The sequence below is a fragment of the Salarias fasciatus genome, chromosome 14 (assembly GCF_902148845.1).
Source record: "Salarias fasciatus chromosome 14, fSalaFa1.1, whole genome shotgun sequence".
NCBI classification, from domain to species: Eukaryota; Metazoa; Chordata; class Actinopteri; order Blenniiformes; family Blenniidae; genus Salarias; species Salarias fasciatus.
Window position 1 is genome coordinate 24,776,847 of NC_043758.1, and position 27,086 is coordinate 24,803,932.

The 27,086-nt window shown below is 41.9% G+C and overlaps 1 protein-coding gene across 1 annotated transcript in view; it reads right to left on the reverse strand.

Moving 5' to 3' along the window:
• The window catches only part of pik3cb (phosphatidylinositol-4,5-bisphosphate 3-kinase, catalytic subunit beta), a 58,637-nt gene that overhangs the window by 27,153 nt on the left and 4,398 nt on the right, over window positions 1-27,086 (reverse strand). Inside the window, exon 2 of the mRNA XM_030108332.1 lies at window positions 15,304-15,383. The gene's annotated coding sequence lies outside the window, so the exon portion shown is untranslated. The remainder of the gene's footprint in view (window positions 1-15,303; window positions 15,384-27,086) is intronic.

Genomic DNA, 27,086 nt, shown 5'->3' on the forward strand with positions numbered 1-27,086 from the left:
CAAAGCTTTTACAGGTTTAACAAGTGAAAGCGGTATTTCAGGTTCATATATAGACCCAGCCCATTTTTATTTTTTTAAGAGGAAAATTGAAGCACAATCCACAACAAAATGTACGTCAACCGAGACAATCATTAAAAATCCAGACAGTTTTTAACATGAAAGTACCCCTCTTTTTTTTTTAAACTCATTCCAGGAAGCAGCAGCATGAATAGCCTCACTCTGACTGTTAGACTAATATCCCTTTCATCTGCAGACACATGACGGTCTGTTGCTCACTACACCGTGCACGCTTTGAGGAACAGCAGGAGAACAACGCAGCACAAGCCGTCACTCACGCTCCGTCTCTGTGCAGACAGCGGCTGAGCCGCTACGTCACAAAGGTGCACGGTTACAGCCGGGGAGAAGTAACCCGACGCTGTATGAAACGCTGACGGCACGGTGTCACCGCGATCAGACGGCGGACTGCGTGTGCACAGCGCACATAGAGACACTTCTCCAAAAAAATTACAGCCTTTGGAGTACACAGCTTGAATGCTGTGTCATCCTGCTGTGGTGTCCACACACACACACACACACACACACACACTCAGCCTTTCTCTCTCACACACTGACTTCACTGTACACATGTACACACACTCACAGGTGAGCGGGGTTATTGAGGATGCAGTGGCACGCAGCCAAAGGTCCACTGCCAGGTCGGGTTTCAGCGGGGAACAAGCGGGTTTGCGAGATCAGGGAAAAAAGAGAGTTTCATGTGGCAACAGAACAGCCTGAAGGGAGACGTCCAGCTCGTCAGCATCAGGAGGGGAAAGACAATGTCGCCTTCATTTCAAAGCTCTTTGATGGATGTCTGCGTTTGAAGACATATGATCCTCACTTACTTGCTCTTTGTCTTCATCTCTATGAGCGCTTTTTTTCATAAATGAGATAAAACAAACACCATCACCCAAAACACATAATTTAATAAATAAAGACCGAAGCCAGTCGGCCATTCACATGTGTGACTCGTCCATCCCATGATCAAATATCTGCAGATGCGGTGAAAGAGGGGTGTGTCTGCCATTCAAAGGCTTGATGGCAGATCAGAGAGAAACGCAGAGACACAGACTGCTCCTGTGTGAGAAAGTCTCTCCCTACCAAAAGTCAGACGCGAACACAGACTAATATGACCTCTGATGTACAGTACATCGCAACCCAGGGATTAAAAAAAGAAATGATAGCACAGATATGAGAGACAAAGCGGATCTTTTGCTTCCTCTGAACCAGTGACATGTTGCGACGGCTTTCATGCGCAGATGCATTTAACAGTAACACTGCTGTTACTCAGCAGTCTCTCTCTGAAGCACTCTCTGTCCGACAGCAAGAGGCCAGTGAGGCTCGCTACAATGGAGTGAGTGTGTCCAACACGTCTGCGTGTGTGTGTACGTGTGTATATGACTGATCGAAAAACAAAAAAAAAGGGAGGACGAGACGGTCTTAAATAAATGATTTGTGTGTGTGTGTGTGTAAGAGGTTATGCCTGGTGATTTAGGGTCCTGTGACACATTTCCTTCCACGCTGCGCTAAAAATAAAGTTCGCAAAGAGGATCTAAGACCTCTTCACCTCAGCGTTACAACCACTGTGCTGCCGTACATGACTGTGGGGACATGAAGGCAACGCCGAGGCTGTCCGAGTCAGCTTTTCCACTGCTGGACAAACAGGGCGGGTGTGTGTGTGGGTGTGTGTGTATGAGGGAGCTTGTCCTCCGCTAAAGATAAGTTTGTCATTTTACATATATGTCCATTGAAGAAAAGTCCCTGGTTGGAATGCCTGTAAACATTTCACATATTTTGACAACAAAATCTGAAAGTTAGAATTGTAGTGGAGTTTGCATGTTTTCACTGTTTGTGCATGGTTTGCACCTGGATTCCAGTTTCCACAGATACATACATTTTCGGTTAATTGGTGACTCTGAATTACTGTAGATGTGAATGTGAGTAAAAATAATCATTTTCTGGACCAGAGATTTTTTAATGTTTGGGTTATTACTGACTCGATGTACAATCTGTTCCTGAGGCCCTGCTGCTCATGAGCAGCGTCACTGTTTGCTGTGAGGTTTTCAATCCATACTGGAACCGGCACTTCCTCCACACCTTTATGACAGGTAAGTGACACAGATACTGTGGTTAAACATGTGAACATCCTGTATCATGATGTACTGGTGTGATGAAGCATTCATACTTCCTGACAAGAAAAATGCCAGAACATGCAAAACATGCAAAATCTTTCAAAAGACCAGCTATAAAGCTCGCTATATTGCTTGGCAGTTTCCAGTGTTTGCCTACAGCTTCAGTCTGTTCTGCCTGGACATTCAACAAAACTGAATAATTTCAAATATTTCCTAAAATCTTCCAGGCCTGCAAAAAAAAAAAAACGTTTTTCTGCTGTTTTTCCAGAAATATCACTGCCATGCAGCCCTTGTAAGCTTCAGTTCCATTTAGTAAAAATGTAAACATGTGCTAATTTCCTCTTGCCTCGTAAACCAGCCCCGCCCACTCCTCATCTGCGTTTGGATTTTGGAGTTGGGCTCAGTCTGGGTAGGAGCCCATAGAAGGGGATTTCACTCGGTCGTGAATCAGCGTTGCCGTTTTTTGTTTTCAAATTTTTTTGGCGAACTTTCCTCTGCAACATGGCGAAAATTCTGTACTTGTGTTTTGAAAAGTTAGCTGTAAAAATCAGAATGAGATTCAAGAAAACCTTTTAAGGCCCTGAAAACACTTGATGACTGTTCTGAGCTTCCATATATCTGATTAAATAAACTGATTATAGGGAAACCAAAATAGATCCGCCAAACATTAAATAGAGGAAAAGATAATTAGCTGCAGTTTTAACAAGATTAATGTCTTCTATTTAGAGTCGGAACAGAGCCTGTTGATTTGACATGTTGGCGCCACCTGAACGGGGAACGGGCTCAGCCGCTAAACAGAGTGCCACAGAGCCGTGGCATTAACACACACTGCGCGGCACTTTACCCACACAACCTCCACGTGTAACCCGTTGATCAGAGGATGGAGGAAACGACCTTGAAACAAGACGCAGCTGCTGCAGAAGACGCAGTTATGAAAATGAACTCTTTCTAAGGTGATCAACAAACACATGAGGCGGCTACTGAAGGTAACGTATGCAGAGCGACGCCCCCGGCCTGGTGGTCAACACGATGGAACTGTACTCCAACACACAATGCACCCACTGTGTTAAAACCTGCCGAGCGTGTGGGGTTAACATGAAAGCTTTTAAGCTATATAGTGTGTCTGGATGGCGTGTGTGTGTGTGTGTGTGTGTGTGTGTGTGTGGCTGAAATGAGTGCATGTTTGAGTCACCTGCCGCGCAGCGCTCCAGTGTTTGGAGGTGGGTGTAGGCGGTGGACGCAGATCATAAACATGTATTCAAGTGTGTTGTTGATCTTGCTTCTGGCTCAGTGACGACACGCGTGTTTGTGTGTGAATGTGTGGTCGTGCATGGTGACTGCCACCACGGCTGAGACCAGTAGTCCGTGTCACCTGCAGTCACGAAGGTGAAATCAGCCGTGTTCATTTTGCTTTGTGCTTTCGATTCTGTTGCTTCATTTTTTTTCAAAAGGGTGTTTTTATTTACAATTTCTTAACTTTTATTTACATTTTTTAATGGAATTATTTGTAGTTATTTTAATAATTTAAATCATTTAAACTATTTTAATGTATACATTTTCATTTTAACTAAATTAATCTTTTAAATGCAATTTTTTTATTAGTATACATATAAGTATATTCCACTTGTTTATTTTTTGAGTATTAATACTTTAACTTAATTGTAAAAAGTCTTTTTTCATTAATGTAATTTAAAAATTATTTTTTCATTTTAATTATTTTTATAATTTTTTTAAATAAATTATTCTAAAATACTCTGAGACTTGGTTAGAAAAACCATATGAGGTTAATTAGCACTAAAAACATCCACTAGTGTGAATGTGAGTGTGTGTTTTCTGCCACTGTGTGCTGACCTGTGAAGGACTGGTGACCTGTCCAGAGTGTCCTGCGACCCCATGCAGGGTTTAGCAGTAAGACGGCTGGACGTCTGCCCCACTGACACATCACAAAGAATAAAACGGTCGGAGCAGCGACGGATTGACATGTTCAAGGTCCAGTTTTTAAAATATAATTACAAAAAGACACAGCACAGTGATGTGGTTGTTATGGAGATTAAAAGAAGGACAACTTGTTCAAAACATGTTGGCCAAAATGTCAAGACAAATACAAAACAACCTTTTAAATTTCTCATTTTGCTTTTTTTTTTTTTTTTGCATTTCTTTCAATGGGATAATACCAAAGAGGAAGAAGTGACGCAAACAAACCGTTTCTTCCTCCCGTTTCATTCACAACTGAGCTTTAATCAGGTCAAAGTCACATTGTTTATATCACCAAAAAAGGTGTGGATATGAATCACGGCCATAAAGTGTCTTCAGGTCGGTCCACAGGAAACACTGGATGAGTTTCAGTCCCAGGTATGGAGAACCCCTGACGGCCCAGACTTCTGACTGTTCCTGCTCCCACACACCTCGCTGTAATGTTTGTTTAAACACTTTCCACAACAGAGAGCGATGACCTCTAGATAAACCACACTTTCAAATATTCTCTGGTGCATCTTTTTTTTTTTCCTGTATCTAGCTATTTAATCTTTTCCTGACAAGGATCCTCTCTCTTCAGGGATTGGTTTCATCTGACATTTTAAAACCAAATCGTTATCTTCATGCTGCGCACGGCGAAGACGCATCGTTCTCGGAAACAGAAAAAGAGGAAGTGCGAGGAAACCGAATCCCTGTGAAAATGTCCTCGCAGCGGCTGGACGACAGTCCGCACTGCATCAGGGGAAATGTGAATGAGGTGATGGGAGTGGGCGGATCCCTGCACAGGCTCGTCTGCTGGATCTGCGAGCGCGACCCGACCACATCCGGGCAGTAAACAACGCTCCGTCAGAATGACCACCTCCACTGACACAGGGGCCCACACCCACTGCCCAGCAGGATGCAGTGACACTGCACAGGAAATGAGTGGCAAACGGCAAGCAGAGAGAAAAAGTCCCGACCAGTCATTCATAAAAAAAGCTGATGCTGGACTGTTATTCCTGTTCCTGAAGAGCTATTTTCAGCTTCATCTGCTTTAGTGCCAAGAAATTTACTAGAAAGACATAAACAGTCTTTAAATACTATTGAGACGAGAAGGAAAACAACAAAACTGACTTCACAACCTCAACTGATTTATTGAGAACTCTGAAGTCTTCATTGAGGAAATTTGTACAAACTTTTGATGGTGTTATAATTAGCGATCAATAATGGCACTAATCACATCAGAACTCAAGACTGGAGATGCGCGTCTTCCTCAGCGGCCTGAAAATCTCCCGAGACAACCGTGAGACTGCCTCCATCTGGGCGAGCCGGCCTGATGCACTGTGACCGAATTGACTTTGAAGGACAGCAGAGGGAACTAATCTGCACTCCTCGGCTTCTATTAGTGGAACAGGACGACAAAGTCATCGTCAGCTGAGCGAAGGAAGGACGGAGAAAGACGGAAAGACAGACAGCGAGGGAGCATCAACAGCACAGCCTGTTTTCATCCATCACATGCCAAATAAATTCAAGGATATTGGTTAACGAAATATAACCTGCATCTTGAAACATTATTTAATCCTTTGTCCAGCTTTCAGGGGCAAAAAAAAAAAAAAAAAAAAAAAAAAAAGCTTTACATAATTTTGTCAACTAGCAGTTTTGATTCCTTTTTGTTTTCGACTTCCACAAAACCCAGGTAAATAACCTTATGATGATGAATCCATTCAAAATAAGACCAGTGTTAATATAGCAGAGAATAGCAACAATCATACAATCATAACAAAACCAGAATGAAAATAAGTATTTAAACTGTTTAAACAGTAGCATGAAACATGCTATAAAGGCTGTCTGATTGTTTTGGACATATCACACCTGGAAAATCTATTGTTTTATGTCAATAAAATACTGTCAGAAAGGCATTTATGGGGCCTGTTGTTTGAAAACACTATCACACACATTGTTTTGTGATTTCAGAACAGTGAGAGCGAGAGAATGTCTCCTTCAAACAACAGGCATCCATCATGGGCTCTGCTTCTATAGTAAAGAAAACTGCCTTAAAAACCAACTGTGTCCTCATTTGACATACTTCACTTCTATAAGAGAATCAGTCAAGACAAACAAGACAACGCTGTGGATATCAGCGCAACTCGAACAGGTGCGGTCAGCAATGACTGAATCAAGGAGCTGTGCATCAATCAACTCTGAATGTACTATTAAACGTGCATTTCTGGAACCACAGTGGCATTTACAGTTTGTTCAACAAAGAGAAGAACCGGAGCAGGTGTATCGTGAAAAGCTGCGATGCCCGTGTTGGGTGCGTGCGTGATCACATCTCCCTGTGTTTGGCTGCACAAAGCCGGTAATCTCTGTGGTTTCTTTGAAACTCTTTGCAAGACCAGGTAACTATCACAAGACGTGGAAAACACCTGGACTGATGTCAACATGTGACGGTGAGCCGAAAGCTACGAGAGGTGCAGAGCAAGGCAACGTTCAGGCTTTTTGAATCGGTTACCAAGCAACCGTGTTCACTTCAGTTAAATAAAAACACAAAAAAAGAAAACACTTGAACACCAAGGCTACTTCACGCCGAACTGTCGGCGCTGAAAACAAGCTCAGATCACAGACTATCAGTTTGAGAACACGTCGTACACACTCAGCTGTAGCAATGAAAGCATCTGTGTTCAGCAGTCCCAGCAGTCCTGGGTCACAAGGTTCAAAGAGGGATGGGAAAATAAATGAATCATATGTACACACTTATACAACCGTATTGTTATTAGATAACAAGAAAGAAAGTCAATATTTCTTGATATACACAAGAACTAGCTTTTTTTAATTCAATATGAGGAAAGCTACAAGATAAATACCACATATATATTTTCATCCACAACCACAACAATCTGCAGTTTGAATCTTAGACCAAGATTCTGCTTCAGCCTTTAATTCTCCCGAAGAAGTCAGTGAGAAATGCTAATTCATTATTAATTAGAAGCATTTGCACATCTGATAAACAAGCAGCTGGCGACTAAATCCAAACATCAGGTGAACATTGCGCGGTGTGTTCTGTCGTCATCGTGCTGCATCAAACCTAATATCGCAACATTTCAGTCGAGCAGTTCTCCTACACCGATATATTCAAATTGAAAACACATTTTCCAAATGAAAAGTTATTCAAAAGAATAACAGATTTTAAAAATGACTTAAAATAGAATCCATAAATCAACACATTTTCTGCGTTCCATTTCCTTCAAGGGATAGCGCCTGCATCTCGTCGGCTGAAGGTAGAAGCTGTAAAATCACATCTGCTGGTGCATATAGTGAAATTCTAGATGATGTTCAGCACTGATGAGCGACGCTATTGATAAACTGTGTCTTCACACTTGCCTGAAGCAAAGAAAAAGCTCATTTTCAATAACATTTTGCCCTGCTGTCAGGGATCATCTCTAAGTATAGCTCTTCAACCACATAACGGCACCCTGCCTGCTTTTAGAAAACATATAGATCCTGTTGTTGTCTACAGCAGCAGGTTTTCCCAAAACTCTTAAGGGAAAACAAGAAGTTTCCTCAGACTGCTGGAAACAACAGATTAGTTGAAATCCACAAATCCTTTCGGTAAAAGTGCCCATGTCGGAAGCCACACGTCACTCTGCATCAAGAAAACACAGCAGCATTAACTTAAGACGTGGTTTAAGTTGGTCAACAGTGGAGTTAGATTCAGTGAGTCATCACGATTCACTTGAGCCACAAACCGCACAATTCCATTAAAGACGGAAACATCTGGGCCTCAACAACATCTGTCACTTAAACAGACTGGCTGCTTGGTGGGAATTTACCAATCAAGTTCATGCCAAATATGAAAGAAAATACTGAACACTGTAGCGGGGAGTCACATTTCCAGGCATCTTGAGATTTGACCTTTTGGACAAACAAAGTGCCCACTGTTCACGAAAGTTGTTTATGAGCTCTTGATGTGCAGGGACAAAGAATTTCTACTCATTGGCAATTTTCGGATACGGGCATAAAGCGTTCAGAGTATGACTGGACGATATCGAGCAAATTTATCATAATCATGATATTAACTGAAGAACTGCAATAAACAATAGCTTTCCTTGCTGTGGGTCATGTGTGTCAAACACTTAGTTCAAAGGTCAAATATGGCTCAAGTGATCTTAGGTGAGCGAGATCAGTAAAATAGTGCCATAAAAAAACACCGTTAAATTTAAACTTTAAAGTTTGTTTTTTGTAGCACAGAGTACATCATGAAAATTTCTGTATTTTTCGTAAAATAAAGCTTCTACTTAAAAAAAACAAAACAAAAAAACTCCAATCTCAACATAAAGCAACTTTCAACGATACCTTCTGGTGCAAAATACAGTGAAATGTTAAAAAAAAAAAAAAAAACACCTGTAAGTGTTGCATTAACCATGTTTCCACAGATTGACCCTGAAAGCATGGCTTTGAGGCTCGTTTGAAGGCAATGACGCAGCTTTCTTCCATCACAGCAACACGGATGTCTCAGTCCGGGTCTTAGTGCTGTATTGCTTGCTTTAATTTAAAAAATCTAGATTTCAATTCACTTGATGGTTTGGCAAGACGACTGGGGCCTATTGTGGGTGTGTTTTGACCCACGGGCCTTATGTTTGACAACCCTGAGATTGAGCCCTATTTCAGAAGATCATCAAGGTCACATTGACTGATTGCAACTGATATCATGACAACAATAACTAAAATCTATGCAGATTAAGACACAACAGGCATCCATTACCCGTTTGCAGGGTGTTTCCACTTCCATATTAAGGTGAAAATACATCTATAGCTATTATTCACAATGCTTCAGTGTTGGAGGAAGTTATATCCAGACAGTGGCGTCTCCGTGAAGTGATTCAGCAGTGTGCTTTTTGTTTTTTTTTCTTCCCATTTTCACTTGAGGATTACAATGTAAAGTTGAGGCAGGCAAGACATTAAAGGCAGCTAATGAGAAGAGAGTGGTTACATGAGATAATAGCATTTCTTATGCATTAGTGGCCATGGTAACGCAGCTCATTTGCCATAAAGGACGTCAATTAGCGTGAACGCAGAGAGAGCTTGGCAGCAGAGCATCGGAAAAAGAGCCGCACTCGAGGGCTCCGATCGCACGGCCGATTATTCAACGGCAGTTGAACGTTTAATATGCATACAGACAGATGCGGATGAATTGTCTGTCTACTAAGGGCGGATTATAAGTTCATCCTTTCAGACTGTGAGAGGGTGGGTGCGAGCTAGAGGTGGGGAGCGCATCAGATGTGCGAGTGTGATGTTCCACAGAGACCGATTCACTTCACAGACACAGACCAAGTGAGGAGACGCGCACAGATGTGAACACAAGTCGCGCTAACAAAGACGTCGACGGGCTGCACAAAGGGAACAAGTGTAGCACATGAAAGAGTGTTCAACACAACATACCGACGAGCACGGACGATAGGAAGAAATATGCAATGATAAGAAGAAGAAACCCTCAGCGGAGTGTGACTGTACAAAGACGGAACGCAAACATAAGAGAAAGAAGGATGGAATTGCTAAATACCATACAATGTGTGACTGTAGTGGGTGGACCCAGCGGGGCTGGGTCGTCCACAATAAGCCTCTGTTTTTGGCAAGCGTGTGTGCATGGTTGTATGTGTGCATGCCACCGAGGACAGTCCCGTGCCCTGCACAAACACTGCCCTTGTGTTGTCCTTGCCCTGCCAGCTTGGCCTCGTAGAGCAACACACACACACACACACACACACACATATATACTGGAGTGAAAACAGTGGCAGTGGGGTCAACATGGTGCAGCTCAAATTCAGATTCAGAGTGGTTTTCTATGCTTCAGCATTCACACTCAGTTTTAATGTACAAACACTAGTTGCGCAAGATTAACACAGTGCAGTTTGTAGCCTTCTTGTAAAGGGGATGCATATGTTTGAAAAGCTTATCTCGACCACATGACGCAAAAACACAAACCCACGCGTGCAAAGTCTTGCTTGCCAATTACTATGAAACAGGAAATTAATAAATGAAACGCTAGGAAAATCCACATGCAGTTTGACAGACATTCTCTCTCTCAAATCTAGGAAGCCTTTTCTTTAAAACACATTACAGAATAAGTAAGTCAAAGATCAGTGTGCTGAAAATCAGAAAAACAAGAATGAACAGCCTCTAAAATGCCGTGTTAAAGGTCTCTTCCTTATTTTTACAGTTTAAATAGGACTGCAGTTACATAGCAGTGAATAACTGGAGCGAGGAGGTCTGACCTTCCTTGTTCTTGAAGTCCAGAGATCACGGAGGACACTGACTCGAGGCGGCCACGGCGGCCCTTCCTGTTTTCATGCGGAGTCGGTTTGTGTACCAACAGCAGCTCGATGAGGGTTCGGCCGTAAGGATCGGCCTTTGTTCTGCTTCACACAACAGCTTCTTTTCTGCGGTGGGCAGAAAAAGCTTTCCACGACAACTCCAGCAAAGAGGAAACAACAACCAGGGTTTGCCAGTTGAGCAATTTTTGGCACAAAAATATGACTTCAATATTAGTCTTAGAAAAGAAGGGAATCAGCCAGGATATGTCTGGTGACGGTCTATACTGGGCTTGAAGTCGGATCAGGTGGCTCTGGGGTGGCATATGTTTTCTGTTGTTGACTGATTAGTATCGGTCTATTGCAGGCCTTAGTGATTCCGACATGAAATAAACATTATTAATCAGTCAAAGCAATCAGAAACCAAAAATCATGCATGATAACAAGTGAAAAGTACAAAACAGAAGTATATCAATGGAGAAAAGTAAAATGTTTCAGATGGAATGGATAAAAACTTTTTCCTGGTACATATTCAACAGTGATGATTGGATTTTCTGAGCTTAAAGAAAATTGATTTCATTCATTTTTGTGGAAACTTTATTCAATTAATTCCTCTGAGTTTTCCATTCCGATATAACGTGTCCTCACTTGTGTTTAGAAAGAAAAAAAAAGATTTCCCTGTACCGTATTACAATTTTCCAATTTCACAATTTCTTGCTCTTCAGCCATGAGTGCTGAAGGAGGAAGCAGAGCTTTAATCTAGATGGCTTATTCACAAGAACAGAGTATAGATTCAACACTGTTGCCATTGGCGAAAACAGGGTGGTTGGTTTTATTTGATGTTATTACTCCTAGAGTTCATCTGCTCTTTTATTGCAGATTTTTTTAAGGGAAATGAAGCGCATGCATTGTTACATTTAGTATTAGATTTTTTTTTTTCTTTCCCGGTTTCTGTGTCGTAAACGGCGGTGCATCAAAAATCTGTTTCTTCTCAATGTGTACAGAGATTGTATCCTTCCATGTTGTTTTGGGTATGACCATAAATCTAAGAGTAATGGGCCGAAGGAGCCAACATTTTGTATAATAAAAATAAGGAACAGGAAGTCTTGGCATTCCACAACTACTGATATGTCTTGTTCACAATCAGATTCATCACCTTCTGCTGATTCAGTGGGAATAACTCAAATGCGTGGGGAGTTTGCATGGTCTCCCCATATCTTTTCTCTGGGTACCCCACTGGTCTTCCCTCAGTCCAAAAAAAATGCACGGTGGGTCCCTGACCAAGACCCTCGACCCCCACCAGCTCCCCACAGCGCCACACTGTGGCAGCCCACTGATGGGTCAATCCTCTAAGGTGATTAAAAAGTAGAATTCCTCTTCATCTAATCATGCTTGACGGCTTAATAAGATCAAACCGATTCCTTATAAGCTTTTTCAGGATATCATTAAATGTTGCCACACTGAATCAAACAACACGCAGCACCTCGTCTGTGGACTCAGATTTCCCTCAGAGGAGCGAGACAATCGAGACAAATTACAGCAATCAGGCACAAAGGGGTTTTCAAGTAGCTAAATTCCTGCTGGACCGGCCGCCTGTGTTAATAAACAAGAGCATATCAACAGCCCAGACTGCACTGCCCAGCCTCCTGCTGATTTTATTACACCTACATGTGGCTTTCTCCTTTATCTCACACAAATCTCTGGTCTCGTGTGTCTCCCCCTCCGCAGCTCTCCCACGGCCCCCCTGGGAGCCCGATTGTTTCAGCTCTATTTAAGTCAGGTGGAACACTCGGTTGCGAATGCACGCTTCATTTTAACCACAATGTGTGTTTCGAACAACTGCGACACTTATTTGTGGAGACATCAGCACAATTTACAAGTTTGTCTCACAGCAAATGGAAGAGGTCGTTTCAGGTCACTGAGGGAAAACTAGTCGCTGCAGTCGGATTCTTCTTGATGGGGGGGGGGGGGGGGGGGGGGGGGGGGGGGTGACAGGATGAGATTTTCAAAGTGCCACACCACTCCAGCGCCTCGTTACATGATGAAGCGACAGAAGCAAACTGTCAAAAATAACAGCAGGCTGCAGTGAATATAAGCTGGGATGGCTCCCACACACACACACACACACACGAACACACACACTCAGTGCTGGTCTCCCACTTACCAAACCACCATTTATCTCCCCGATAAACAAAGAGCCACACATCGCCACTGAGCGACACAAGATTGGAAATGGGAGACATTTCTTGGCTCGGCCATCCTCTCCCTGCAGGGGTGACTGGGTTTGCTCAGAGCGTGTCGCAGCGGCGAATGACAGGCTGATGTCCGCCTCTTCGGTTTGATCAAACACACACACACACACACACGATTTCTGCTGACATGTTGGTGCCTTTGCTTTCCTCTCCGTCTATAATTTGTCAGGTTGGGTCGAGCATGCAGCATGGGCCAAGTCAAAACACAGACGGGTCTCATTACATGTAACCCCTGCGATACCTCTGATAGGAAGGTCAGTGCCAGATGGATAATGCCAACCAAACACACTGGGAGAATGAGCTAGAGGGAGGGGCTTCCTTGGATTGTCTGAGAGGAAAGGTTGAGGCAGATTGCTTGGTGTTAACATGAGAATAAAAAAGAAAAAAAAGTCAATGTACATTTTTTTTTAGGAATGAAACCAGTTTTATACTAATTTTGAGAAGCTATATAGCAGAAGTGCACTGCTAGTGGCAGTGCTGTGAGAATATCTCCAGAGGCATATAAAATACAACAGATCTTATTGATCAGCACATTGCTTTGTTTCAACAGCTCAGAACATACAAAAATTCCAACATCCCAGTGAGTACCCATTATTTTCAGCACCATTTTAAACATGTATAAATATTGATCCAAGTATATTTCACTCTTTTTTTCAAATACATTTTAAATATCATGTAATTAGATCAGGTCATCATTTATAGAAAACGTGAGAGCTACATACATATAAAAGATCAGACATTGTTCTTGCTGTTCAACCTTTCACTTCCTCCCACAAGAGCAAAGCAAGACGGAAATGAAGCTGCGAAGGAAAGTTCAATCTCTTTGAACATGTGCTACAATACCCTCACCACAGAGCTGGAACAAGTTAACTGTCAGCATGTCGAAAGAGAAGGTGGACCGCAATTTTTTTTTTTTTTTTTTTTTGAATTGTGAATTGTCAAAATAAAAACAGGTAAAGAACCTGAAATCTGCAGCATTCAGTTTCCACTACACTAATAACCACATTCACTGTTATCAGTCCCAGACAGTAAACTGATTGACACATGTTGATAACTATTGATAATCACTGATAATCGCAGTTTATTTCACATTAATGGCCGACTCATGTCCCTGTCCCTAGAAATAGTGCCCTGCGCCGTTGAATCTCCAGGGAGTCCGTCTGTTTACGAAGTGGAAAAGTTGACATCAGTGCGAAACACACAGCTGCTGCATATTTTCTGCCATCATATTACGACGTGTTGTTTTTCCACATCGTTACATTTCATGATGTCTCTGCATTCATCATAAACTCTAAAGTGCTATAACTATGTAACCAGGATAGACAAAAAAAAAAAAAAAACTTTTTTCTTCAATGTCCAAACTTTTCCATTGTGTTACTATCAAAAAAGGCTTTTTACACTTTCAAAAACAGCTATTAAAACATTTTAAAGCGTTAGAGGTAGTGAGGTCAAAAGCATGGAAATAAAAAGAATAAAAAAATAAATACTTGTTCAAGAATCATAAACGAAAACCCAAAATGCAATGAAAGTTTTCCGTTCTAACTTGAACATTTGAGTAAACGGGGCCGAAGACTGGAGGGCTCATCCTTCCCCGACTGCTTTGGACTATTGTGTTGCAGTTTGTATTCACATGATCGAGTACAATAAAAATACCATTAAGATTTATGCTACCAGGTTCTGAAAACAATAAAAACCTCTGAAAACATTCCTGAAGTTACAGCATCAAGATTCAAAATTTTAAAAATAAGGAAAAATAAACTAACTCAAGTGAGCTGTGAGAAAGGGTTTTTTTGGCAGGTATCTATAATTTCAACGATAGGTATACTGGCTTCTCACAGTTACCCATAATGCTCACTGAGCGCATGTTAAACCCAACCTCAATATTCCCCGATGCCATTCTTCACTCTGCTCCACAATGACTGAATAATCAAACTGTATAATTTGTGATTCGGTGAACTGATCACACAGATCATCTTAACGACTGAGAAAAGAAACTAAGCCTGTTACTCTGTACAGATTCTCACAGGCTGATAACCAGCGCTGGATTGTTTAATTAGGTCAGCATTGCTGAGGCTGAGGCAGTTTAATTGTTTATCAGCATATGATCTAAAAAAAATTAATAAATAGTTATTAAAAAAAAAAAGGGCCAACAAATCAGCTCACTGGGCCACTGTGTCCTGGATATAAACAGTCTCAAGTTTGGTTAAAAATAGCAAATGGCTGAATGTGGGTCTTGATAGACAGCGTTGATTACAGACAGAACAACAATCCTGATCGCTTCCAAAACCCCTCACTAGACTGACAGCACAACAACACAGGGCACAATACGCTGCACTGTCCGGACAAGTATTAGGATAATTACTCCAGCGAGGAGGATGCAACACTTCAGGTGGTATGGATGTCGTAACACCGGCCTCCGATCGTAAAGTTACATCCGCTGGCCAACTTCCACGCCGCCTCCTACGAACTACCGCACTCCCACAGATTCCAGCTCAGTCAGCTTCTTTATCTGCCACTTTCACCCAGTAACTCGCAGCGACGCCGCAGGTAAAAGTAGGTCAGGAAGATTACAAGATAGAGCATGCTCACACACACACACAAACACACAAATCCACACCGTACCTGCTGTTTCCTGAAGTTTCTTATTTCCTGTGCCTGTGCTCTTGACTGGGGGCGTCTGGGTGGCTTGTGTGACACTGCATCTGATGGGAGACAAGGGTACAAATGTGTGAATGGATTAGAGTCCGAGGACCGTTTTAATCCAGAGAATGGAAACTTGAAACATCGGCTGAGCACATGTCGGCAGCACCTGACGGCCACAGCTGCCACGCAAACGAAAAGGACAAAACGCTCAAAGCCGAGTTTCCCCCCCCAGTCACCCCGATTCAGTTCTCCTTCCACCTACAATCTATTCTTATTTTCTCCTATTTCTACGCCACGTGGTGATTCCTTCCAGCGAAGGTCAGAGTGGAGATAACTTCAAAAAAAACAGAAGGTTCATCCCACCAGCTTTCTGAAAAACTGAAAACTGAAAACAGTCGAGTCCGAAACAACAAGCAGATGTGTCAGAGGAAAATATTTTGTCAAAACTTCCAGTCGGTGACTCACTTTTTCCATTTTTACTCATGTTTATCAAGACGAAAAGCACTGCAGCAGAGATTTCTGATATTGGGTTATTCATTTGTAGAAGACAGAATTATTTGGCAGTGAGTGGAGAACGGTCTCACAGAGAGGAAAACAATCGTGCAAACAGAGTCAGTGAACAATAACATCCTGAAAGGCAGACGAATTCTGTCATCAATAGTTATTTGATCAACTTAGGAGACAAACTATTAACAGAGAATTGATTCTATTAAAATTATCTGTCACACATTTTTTTTCTGAATTTTTAATGGGCTGGAAAAAAGAAAACTCATTCAGTGGCTCTCCAGCTTCATCGCAAGAAGGTTCCAAAGTCAGGTTCAAGGTGCATTTGTGAATCTTTCTTTGTTGAGCTCTGCTCAAAGTATTCAGACAACAGTCCAAAAAGGTGCGCTTAAAATTAATGTGTAACTCCAGATCGACTGTGTGTGCCTCTCTCTGTGTTTGTCCTGTGATTGACCTTATGATCTGTCCAGGATGAAACCCGACTTCACCCACAGTCAGCTGAAGTCCTCTGCAGCACACCCACAATCCTGAGTTAGACCGATGGATGCTTCATCACGTTAATGTATATTATGATCAAACTATCAACTGATCCACAGGAAGGCAATATGTCAATAATTAAACTGCTACAATACTACGCTAAATGATTACCGAGAGAAACAAGTGACTAATGTTCTCATTTTTTAACCGGGTAGCCCAAATATGCTCAACGTTCAATACGTCGGGGGGACTGTTGTGGATTATAACTCATGAGCGGCCAGAAAAAGGAACAAATAAGACAACAGAAATAATGATTCATTCAGCGATATGTCAACAAATACATCCATGGATACAAACTTATCTATGACATAACCTTGACTGGGCATCGAGACAATGAAGCTGCAGATGATTCGAGTGAACAGTTTAGAAACATCTGCAAAAGCAAAGTTTTTCTTTGATGTGATTCATGAAAATATGTATATTTTCATGAAACTAATTTTTACTCCTGAAAATAAGTATCTCACCATAAATCAAAATTTTAATGATATTTTTTGGTGCAAAATACAATCAAATGTCCAAAAAAACTTGACCTGTAGCTTTTGCATCATGCGCGTTTTTACAAACTTGCCTTAACATATGGCTTTGAGGCTAGTTTGTTAGCAACAAGGTAGCTACGTTTAACACCATCATGACCGATATCTCAGCTCGGGTCTCAGTGTAGTGTCTGCTATTCTTCACAACTTAACTGGAAAAAAAAAAAAATCTTTTTTTTTTGATGCACTTTCCAATTTATGACTTAATACTTAAACATATATTCAGCACAGACCATTACCAGCTTAACATCTTATTCATGAAAGAAAGATTTACATAAGAAGAATAATGAAGCGCTTGATCAAAATAGCTAAATGAAGTGGGAAGGAGAGGACGCGACCTCCATATGCACGGTACAGTCAGCGGCGAGCCCGGGGCGGCCAACAGGCCTGTCCATCAGTACCATCTGCCAACAGCTCAAAGAGCTGCAGCTTTGGAAACCAAGATATGAATTGAATGAAATGGCAAACAAGTATACTGTGAACAAACACGCTGATGACACACAACTCTGATTGAGGCCAGTAAACTTCCTGTTTTTCTCAGTGGTTGAGATGCTCTATCTTGTTTACCAGAGTGCAGCTCGTACTCAGAGGAGCCAGAAAGCACAGCTATCAGGGGTTTGTGTGTGCGTGCATGAGTCTGATGTGACTTAGGTGCAACCACGAGGATGTTTTATATGAAAGTCTGATTCTGATTCTTAGAAAGAGGTAAGTCTTGAGCAACACACAAAAGAAACTGGAAAAAAAAAAAAGAACCACGGAAAGTGTTTGTGTGTTCTTGCACACAAAAAGTGCACGAGTGGTGATCAGTTCCAGGAAGTGTACCGTTTAACATGGCGATAAAATCTCAGGCCAGAGACAGTAAATGTTTAACCCCTCGACGGGATCCTACTCAAGCTATCACATGATCCACAGCCAGCCTGTTTGTGCATGTGTTACTTTTTTTGGAGGAGGACTTTCTGGAGAATACAGAGAGTTCACTATAAAGCCCAACAATGACATTTTTGCTGGAGGGCCAACCCCAAATTTAGCTCCTCCACAGCTCTCTGGAAACAGCTTGACCAACACGTCAATGAGGTTTTGAGCTTGTTCTTGGGCAAAGGGCCGAAAATAACGTGTTTAATCACAGACTGTAAAGAAGAAAATATTATCCATGACATCAGACAACAGATGTCTGGAAAGCTCTCTTTGAAGCCTGAGGTCTGGGTTTATTACTTGCCACTACTTTGTGTTTTCCAGGAGCAAGATTGTCCAAATGGCCACGTTTGCCTCTCAGTCTGGGAATAAGTTTCTTGTGATCATGTTACACCTCAGAAAAACACAGTAAATTACACAAACGACTTTCAACGGTCATAATCTCCTGAGATTTTCTGCTCTGTTCTGAAACAGCGGGAATGAAGAATCAGAAAAGCTACCTGATTATTGGTTAATTATTTTCACTTTTTTTTTTTTTTTAAACACAAATATAAGTACACAGTATCTTGCAGCACTTTGTTGGACTGTACTGATGAAATGGTGCAAGAAGTTGCCATGACTGCCGATAATCTTTAAATTTTCTCTTCTGGGTGAAGTTCTTAAAGAGTGTAAAGCGATCACTGTAGAGGCAGATGTAACTGCTTATCTTCACGACTTTCATAAAGCTAAATCTTAATTTCACAAACGTAAGTACATTAAAATGAATAAAGAAAAAGAAACAGACAAGTTAGCTTTTATGATTCTAAGGATTAGTTGTTGAATGATTAAAGATCATTTCAAGTCCCGGATAAGCAGTGGAAGATGGATGGATGGATGGACAAGTCTATAACAGAAATAGTAGCCAGGTAAACAATACATCCATCTTCTGAACACCACACTATCCAATTCAGGGTCGGGGGGAGTGGAGCCGGTCCCAGCGAAGAATGGGTGAAGGCGGGATACGGCTTTGACGGGTCACCAGTCCATCACAAGACAAAAACAGACAGCAACACACCTACGAGCGATTCAGGGCCAACAGTTACCTCAATCGCATGCTTTTTGTGAGGAAGGAAACCTACTAACTCACTAGAACGACATGAAAATCTTGAAGGATTGACATTCCTGCTCTGAGATGAGAGTGCTTCTGACTGCAGCACAATGCAGCCCAGAGGTACAGCAATCTGCTTTGGGAAGGCACTGATTTTTTTATTTATTCATTTACTCGCTTTAATGTTGCAGAAGGAACATTAAAAAGGATTGCCCACCATCAACAGCCATGTCAACATATGACAGCATTCTCAGCACGGCGAGCTGAGCAGACGCGGCAGGACATTGTGCGCGCTGTAAACTGCTGTAAAGTTCATGACCCATTTTCTGTGGTAATAGTTGAAACTTGGAGCCGCTACCGTCTCACTTTCAGCTTCAAGTTTAGTCTTTCATGCTTGCAAGTGCATTGGAGAACAATATCAGTAAAAGTAGATTTTTTTTGCTGTTGTCATCGATTCCAATCATAAAAAAGTAGAAAACAAGATTTGTTTTTTTTTTTTTTTTTGTTCTTTTTAACAGTGGAATCAGTATTTCACAAACTAAGAAAATCTTAAGAACCTTTTTAAGAGATTTTGCTTGACGTCCCAGCAGGTATTGATGATAACTGTACTGGCTGGTCGAAGCAGCTGAGGTCATTCACAAAGCTGGAGTTATTTCTGTGGAATAACAGAAAAGGGGAAACAATTTCCAGCAATGCACAGAGTAGAGGTTTGTGACGTCTGCCTCCAGAGCAACGCGCATCTGGTGTGGTTTTCTTACGCAAAAGGAATCCAGCACAAACACTCCGCTCTGTCCTGAAGGAGCAACTGACCGCATGCGCACACACACACACACACACACCTTGTGCTCCTGCAAATTGTTGTTACTGTCATTAGGCAAAGGGCACCGTGATAGCCGACCTGTCTCATACAACTCCCCCATGCCCCACACACACACACACACACACACACACACACACACACACACCCTTCCTCTTCTCCACCCATCCTCTGGCATGGGAATGTGAGGAATGCAGGAATCCTAAAACGACTGGGGGGCTTCACCAGCGGCCGAGTCTTGAGCCGCTGCTCACCTCCAGTGCACACAAACGCGCGCTCTGTATCCGCCGAAAAACCCAGGAGCTCTCACTCATGGACCAGTCAGTCGGGGAGGATGCTTTCACCTCCTGATGGCCTCATAAATACCCTTAATTCCTCAGCAGCCTCCAGGGTACAAAGACCTCAGAGAGCGCCCATTGTAAACAGGTGGTTTTCTTTGACCCCGAGGGTTGCATAATGATCATAAAGTCTGAGTGGGCACTCCCTGTCTGACACTACACATCTGCCTTCCTGCTGTTTGTGGAGGCAAGTTGTCCTGAGGAAAGATAAAACAATATCATGCATGTTTTCAATACAGTAGATGCAGAGACTGAGCACTTAAAATGCAATTACAACACCCACAACTCTTCCAAAAATCATTTATTTTCAGGTCTGTAGCCACTTTTTATGACCGACATCTGGACATACACACCTCTCTGAACTATAGCCACACTGTCAAACTGTGCTGAGCGCAGGATAGGCAATTAATGACGTGAAATACGGAAATTACAGAACTGACAATGCAATTAAAGGGGGGACTTCCTCTCTGACTTCATATGCTCAGTGCAATTTGGCAGAGTTTAGTACAGCGTGCTGTAAGCGGTGAAGCATTTTCATCGAATGGTGGAGGATCACTGAGCGCAGCTGCTGGAAATTAGGACTTGACTACTGTAGAGACTTTGACACCAAACGTCATTCAGCATCTTCAGCAATAAGCAATGTTTTCCCTCAAGTAATCACTAATATATGATCAGATCACCAGTGGCACGAACTCCGTGAATAATGTGCATTCATGTTTACATTTGAAGTGAAAATCTACACACAGCTTGCACTGCTCCACCTTGGAAAGGATTATCTTCTCTGCAAAGTAACTGATGTTGTTTCTATTTCTAATGTCAACTACTGCTCTATCTGTGAGCCATAACAAAAACAAGACTAAGTGGGAAAATCTTAGCAATACCGTGATGAGTCATTCAAGGAAAATCCCACTTAAAAGGTATTTAGCAAAGATGAGAATTCACGGGGGGATCATCCAGTGAAGCTGATAGAGGTACGCATGCAGAAAGAATCCTAGAGGAATGCAGGAGTACACACATTTGAAGCGCCTCCCAAACCCAGCGTGGCCTGAAAGACCATCACATCGACCGTGCGTCATCACTGGCTCACCGTAAACAAAAGACCACTGTGTGTCCATGTCTAAAAACAACACACACCCGCTCATTAGCACAGTGGGATGTTTACAGCACTCACTCACAGCCACAAAAAGAAACCTGCACACTGGCGCTTTACAGTTATCAGAGTAAAGCTTCAGATCCTGCATGGCAAGTTATACAATCACTATAGGTCTTTGAGGGGTCTGCATGCAGCCGTGACCTTTACCCGGCTTGCTCCTTTATTGAACAATGAGCTTCAATCCCTATTTATAGTGGCTATTGTGAGTCTGCCCTCAGGTGGGTGGAGCACGAACCAGCCTCCATTTGTATTTGCAGAAGTTTCTCTCAGACACTGTAAATCAGTTACCTCCTGCCTCCCCCGACTGAGCAAAGGTCCAATCCATCTCAGTCTGAGGTCAGCCAGGATCACGGAGATGAGCAAACACACACCGGCACGGCCCGAAAATAAAACCTCACAGCGGATATCACAAGCAGGCACACGATGATCGAGCGCGTCGGGGTGAGTCAGAGGTCACAGAGTTTTACGGGGGAATCAAGTGAGGAGATTGACAGACATGAACTCATTACACGGACCAGACCTGTGGAGCTCATGATGCAATCAGAACACAAGGGCAGCGGGAGGACTTCCCTTTGCAATTAGATGTAGCATGAGATGGGATTTTGGCACTGAAGCATGTCAGAGGAGGATCGTGCAGCTTAGATGCTTCATCAAAGTACCACACCGGAAACTACAGCAAATCTTTGTGAGCTACCAAAATCAACTTCCTGAGTTCCTAAAAAGACACACCCTGCTTTCAGCTCAATGTTAGCTGGTCAGACAAGGAACGGATGAGCAAACTTCATGTCTGCAACCATGCATCATTAAAACTGAAGTAGAAAAATGATAAATGAACAATGGGAGAGAAATAGTGGGAAATAAAGCTCTGCATATAGTGGTCCAGTGTGAGTCCTCCACAACCCCACATAGTTAGAACTGACAGTGGGATGACAATATCAGCAGCCTGAGGGCCGGCGGAATCTTTAGTCTTGTTTACATCAGTAGGAACTCTCAGAGCAGTTGAAGATAAAGTCTCGAGGTGAGCCGGTTGAGTTCAGCATGTGTATCCATGCACACTCAGACTGCAGGCTCAAACTTACATGAAGGCCTCCGTGTCCACAATGTACATAACTGAAATTCATATGAGAACTCTGATAACACCGTTTATTGATTGATTGATTGATTTATTTTGAGCACTCGACAGAATACAAACAATTTGAGGAAAAAAACCCTCAAATCCATTCATTAGTACTCTAAGGGAGTTCATTCCAACCATCTGAGTCATGTGTTCAGGTCTTTAAACAGTCATGCAACATGTTTCCAGTAATGAAAATGTGGGTGAAGGAATGTCTGTAACATGCCAGCATGTGGACACGCTACAGTCTTTCTGCATGTTCAAACACATGTATATAACCCGTGTTCACAAGGAGAGTTTGCACGTATAGTCAACTATTGCAGAAGAGGACCAGTGCTGTGAGGATGTGTTGCCATAGAGACATGAGGCTGAGGCTTTAGCCTCTCAGATTGCAAAGTGCATTAGGCTCAACGGGTGACCAGCTGTACGTCAGGACTGGCTTGGAGAAAGCAAACAAGCACAGTTTCTGCACATCATTCTCGGTTTTGTCCAGTTAAATAAATAACTTTCAGTACCTGGAGAAGGGTGAGAGTCTGCTTTTGGGTGAAACCTTTTACTGATTTCTAAAAAGGTTTTCATCGGCTTAAAACACTGCAATTCTGACATAAAACAGTCATTAGAAAAACCAGATCAAAAAATGAAAGAAAGCAGTTTATGAAAACATTTAGTAAAAAGTGTGAGCATCTATATTTGTTGGGTTCTGCCTCTTTTTGAGAGATTAGAGTTTCAAAAATGACAAAAAAGGAACTTACCAAGTGATTATTTATTATATTTGTTTTTGTGATGAGTAATGAAACAATGCAATGAAACAAATGAGTATTTGTAATCATAGTATAATCAACATATTTGGCAATCATCAACTACACACATTTTGAACTCTTGAAGATCTTTAATATCCTGCTCTACCACATTCTGTACAGCTCAAAGGAAACCAGCTGTCTTTATCAAAGAACATCTACCTTCTGTTGCTGGAGCTAAAGTCTCATCAACAGAAAATTAAAAGAAATGTGGTGTGAAGTCTCTAAGTATTAACACAACAAACAGAGAATAACTTAGTGCAGGGGTGTCAAGCACATATTACGTAGTTTAATTTTATCTCGACTGTTCTGAATCAGTAAAACAGTGCCACAATAACCATTAAATGTAATTTTTAAACTTTTTTCTTTGCCGTGACACAAGAGTATATGTAACACAAATGTTTATATTTTTGCAAAAGCAGACAATTGCTACAATCTCAACATAAAGCCAATTTCAGGGATGCAAAAGACAATGAATTGCCAAAAATACTGTTGTATTATAAATGTTTAAACAAACTCGTCCAGCCAGGATGGCTTTGAAGCTAATGGTCGTTTGCGAGCAATGAGGTAGCGAGCTTACATGGCAACATCACGATATCTCAGTTCACGTCTCAGTGTTGTTCGCTACTCTTAAATTTGTTCAGGAATAAAAAACACAGGTCCAGTCCCATCGAACAGCAATTAATAATTGAGAAGAAAAATAAAGCTTAAAATATACAAAATTCTCCATCATTCAATGCCAAGAGCTTAAAACAGTCACGAATCTCATTCCAAATACTCAAACTAAGCAAATGTAAAAATCTGATCTGTCAAATATCAACTTTCTAGTTGAGGCATGCTGAACAGGAAGTTGAGGCCTGGGTTTCCATTATTGATCATCCAGATATCCACTGGCACCACCGCATTCCCTGAAATATTGAGCGCGTTCCTCAGACTCTCAGTGAGCCAGCAAGTTCAGACTGTCTGACTTAGCACATCACTGCAACTCGAGCGCCTGATAGACAATCTAATGATCCAGATCCCACACAACAGGCAGTATCATATCCCCTCAATGTACAGGAATAAGAAATCTGAAAGCAGAGTCTGGTGGCAGACTGAGTGGATCTCTCCTTAAATGTGCAATGAAGATTCTGAAAATTAACCACTTTTCAAACTTACTCCTGGCTGAGCTTGACTTCTCATTTACACTAGAAACAAAAGATCGAGTGCTGGAGGAGTGAAAACTGTACTTACAAATGTTATGAAACAAGGACTCTTTTGTTATGGACGTGTTTGTGTGTAGTGAGCTGAAGCACGTGTAATCAAATATCATGTGTACACCTCCGGCTACACGGGAGTCTCGTTTTCACTGGATGCTCGACAATGTCCCACATGCTCATCTGAAATGTGACCGGCTGATTATCATCGCTGTTAAAAGTGGCGGATCAGCAGACTGAATGGAAAAAAAAAAAAGAAATGGACGCAAAATTCAAACTTCCTCATCATTCATAATCCATGTTTGGTCTTGTGAGTGTCCCGAATAAAAAAAAGCCATCCAGTCAAGTTTTAAGGCCACAAATTCACGTCATTTCAGACAGATGACCCTGAAGCGAGGTCTCAGAGTGAAACTGGATTTCCTGAAATGATGACTGAGGAACAATGACAGAACATCGGTTTCCTGGCAGTAAGTGTTTCACTTGCAGAATGAAAACCTGAAGAATGAACAGCGAGAGCCAAAGCTGGGTTATTACCTGTGGTGGATAAACTTAATACAACTAAATAAAAGGCTTCATCACAGCAGGAGTAAGTGGCGAACTTCTAAATGACCTGCTTGCTTTTCACTCTCCGATGTTAAATATTAACCTGACGGCTCACACTTTGCATGGATAAAACAAAAATGTGACTTAACCAAAGCAGTTAGACTTGTGTACCATAGGCAACACAAAACAGGAGAGTAGAATACGTTTTAAAATTGTGAATAGATTTGGATTAGGGCTGCAGAATTTTCACAAAAAACCTAATTGCGATTTTCTGACCAATCATGCGATTGCGATTCGATTTGCGATTTTCACACTTTATACTTTCAAATGCAGAAAACCGCTAAAATTATGGTAACAAATAATTCGTGTTACTTTTACATGGTCTTGCTCAAGTTGACAAATAAAATTACACATATTGTAAACTAACTTGACAAAGCTTCAGGCAGCGGCAGCCGAGACGCTACCGTGCTGTCTGCATCATGTTTGCAAAAAAAGAGTGCATTGTTTTAATGAAATAAATAAAAAAATAATGAAAATCCAATGCTGTCCAAATTGTAATTCAACACTGGTCTTGCTCGCATGGTTCACAGAACATTATTTAGTAAGTTTTCAACGTGAAATAAATGGAAATTAAAAAACCAGAACCGCAAATAGGCACCACTGTGAAACCAACTTCAACTCGCAAAAAAAAAAAAAAACTCGCCAGCCTCTAAAGATAAAGGGTAAAAAAAAATAATACTTATTGCTGTAAAATTCTTAGATCACACTCAGTTCAGCAATCCCACTCTGGGTCATCTTCCCTCACATTATTGGGCTGCAGCTTCATGTTTTCATGGAGAGAGATGAGCGCATCCACATGCTGGATGAAGGCTGGAGCTGTCAGGTGATCGGGTGACAGAGAGAATAACCTACGACTTGTCGACGTTTCTGTTAATTGTGTAGTGGTGTTGGTATAAATTAGACGTGTTTCCTCTGGATCTGGCTGCTGCACGGTGACACAATTTGGCTCGCTTTTGCTCCACGTCGTTTTTTTCAAATCCAAAGTCAGGCCAAACAACTGAACTACAGTTCTTTTTTGATACCAGCTGCTCCGCACCCTCTTCTGTTGTCATCTCAGCCATTTTCACACCGAGAACGAGTCACACTGAAAACTTTTTGCTCCTCATGACAGCGCAAATTACACGTGCAAAGTTTGCTGTTAGCAACATGACGCTAGTTAGCTGCAGCGGTGCAGCAGTGCATACGTACTTGCTTTCTATTGTCATTTCTGATTGGCCGGTGGGCCGGAATGCGAGACTCGAACGTTGTGATTGGCGGATAGGTCTGTCACTCAAATGCCTCTAAAACCCTCAGCCCTGTGCGGTTCGGTTACCGCAGCAGTTAAAACCTCAATTTCGATGAGGTGTCGGTTAATCGTGCAGCCCTAATTTGGATGTGTTTGAGGCTCTATTTACACGACATTTCATGTAAAAAGAAAAACCGCATCATTTTTTACATTTTCATTTCAGAAAAGTTCCATGATTTGAAAATATTCATTTTACATGAAAATGGTAGTAGCACTGAAAACAATGTAGTTTTTGTGTCCGGCCTCTAGTGGGTGTTGTTTTACGTTTTTATAATGAAACTGCACACTTGCACGCATTCAGAGAACAATATGTTGCAAACATTAACAATGGCGAGTACAATGACATTTGTGTGGACAAACAACGTTTAAGTGCTATTATGAGGTATTCTCAGCTATTTATGACAGAGGTGATGTGTAGCTGCGTTCCATAAAAGTTGGGTTTTTTCCCCCATTTCCCCAGACTCGAACTCCAATGTTTTCAAAAAGTTTCATCTTCAGTGGCTCTGAGCACTGTTGTCCAGTAAACTGAGCCCCAAATCGCTATAAAAGTTTTTTGCTCTCAGCTGAAAATGTCACTTACAGGGGGCCTGAATGAAACTGAGAGAAACAATCAATTAAAAAAAAAAAAAACAACTATGTGGGTTTAAACTACTAAGAGACAGCTGAAGGTAACAGGTATTTTTATTTAATTCCCCATACAGACGTAGAGAGCGTGAGCGCTGCACTTTCATTCCGTTTGCCACACTGCAAGTGGCACTTTTAATGAATGGACTTGTGACTCAGCTAAAACTGTGTGAAAGCCTGAAGGCGGCTGAACAAAACTCCTGACGTCAGACATTTTTCGGTGGGCTGCTGTGACTGATCCAGTGGCCTTTCTGCACACGGA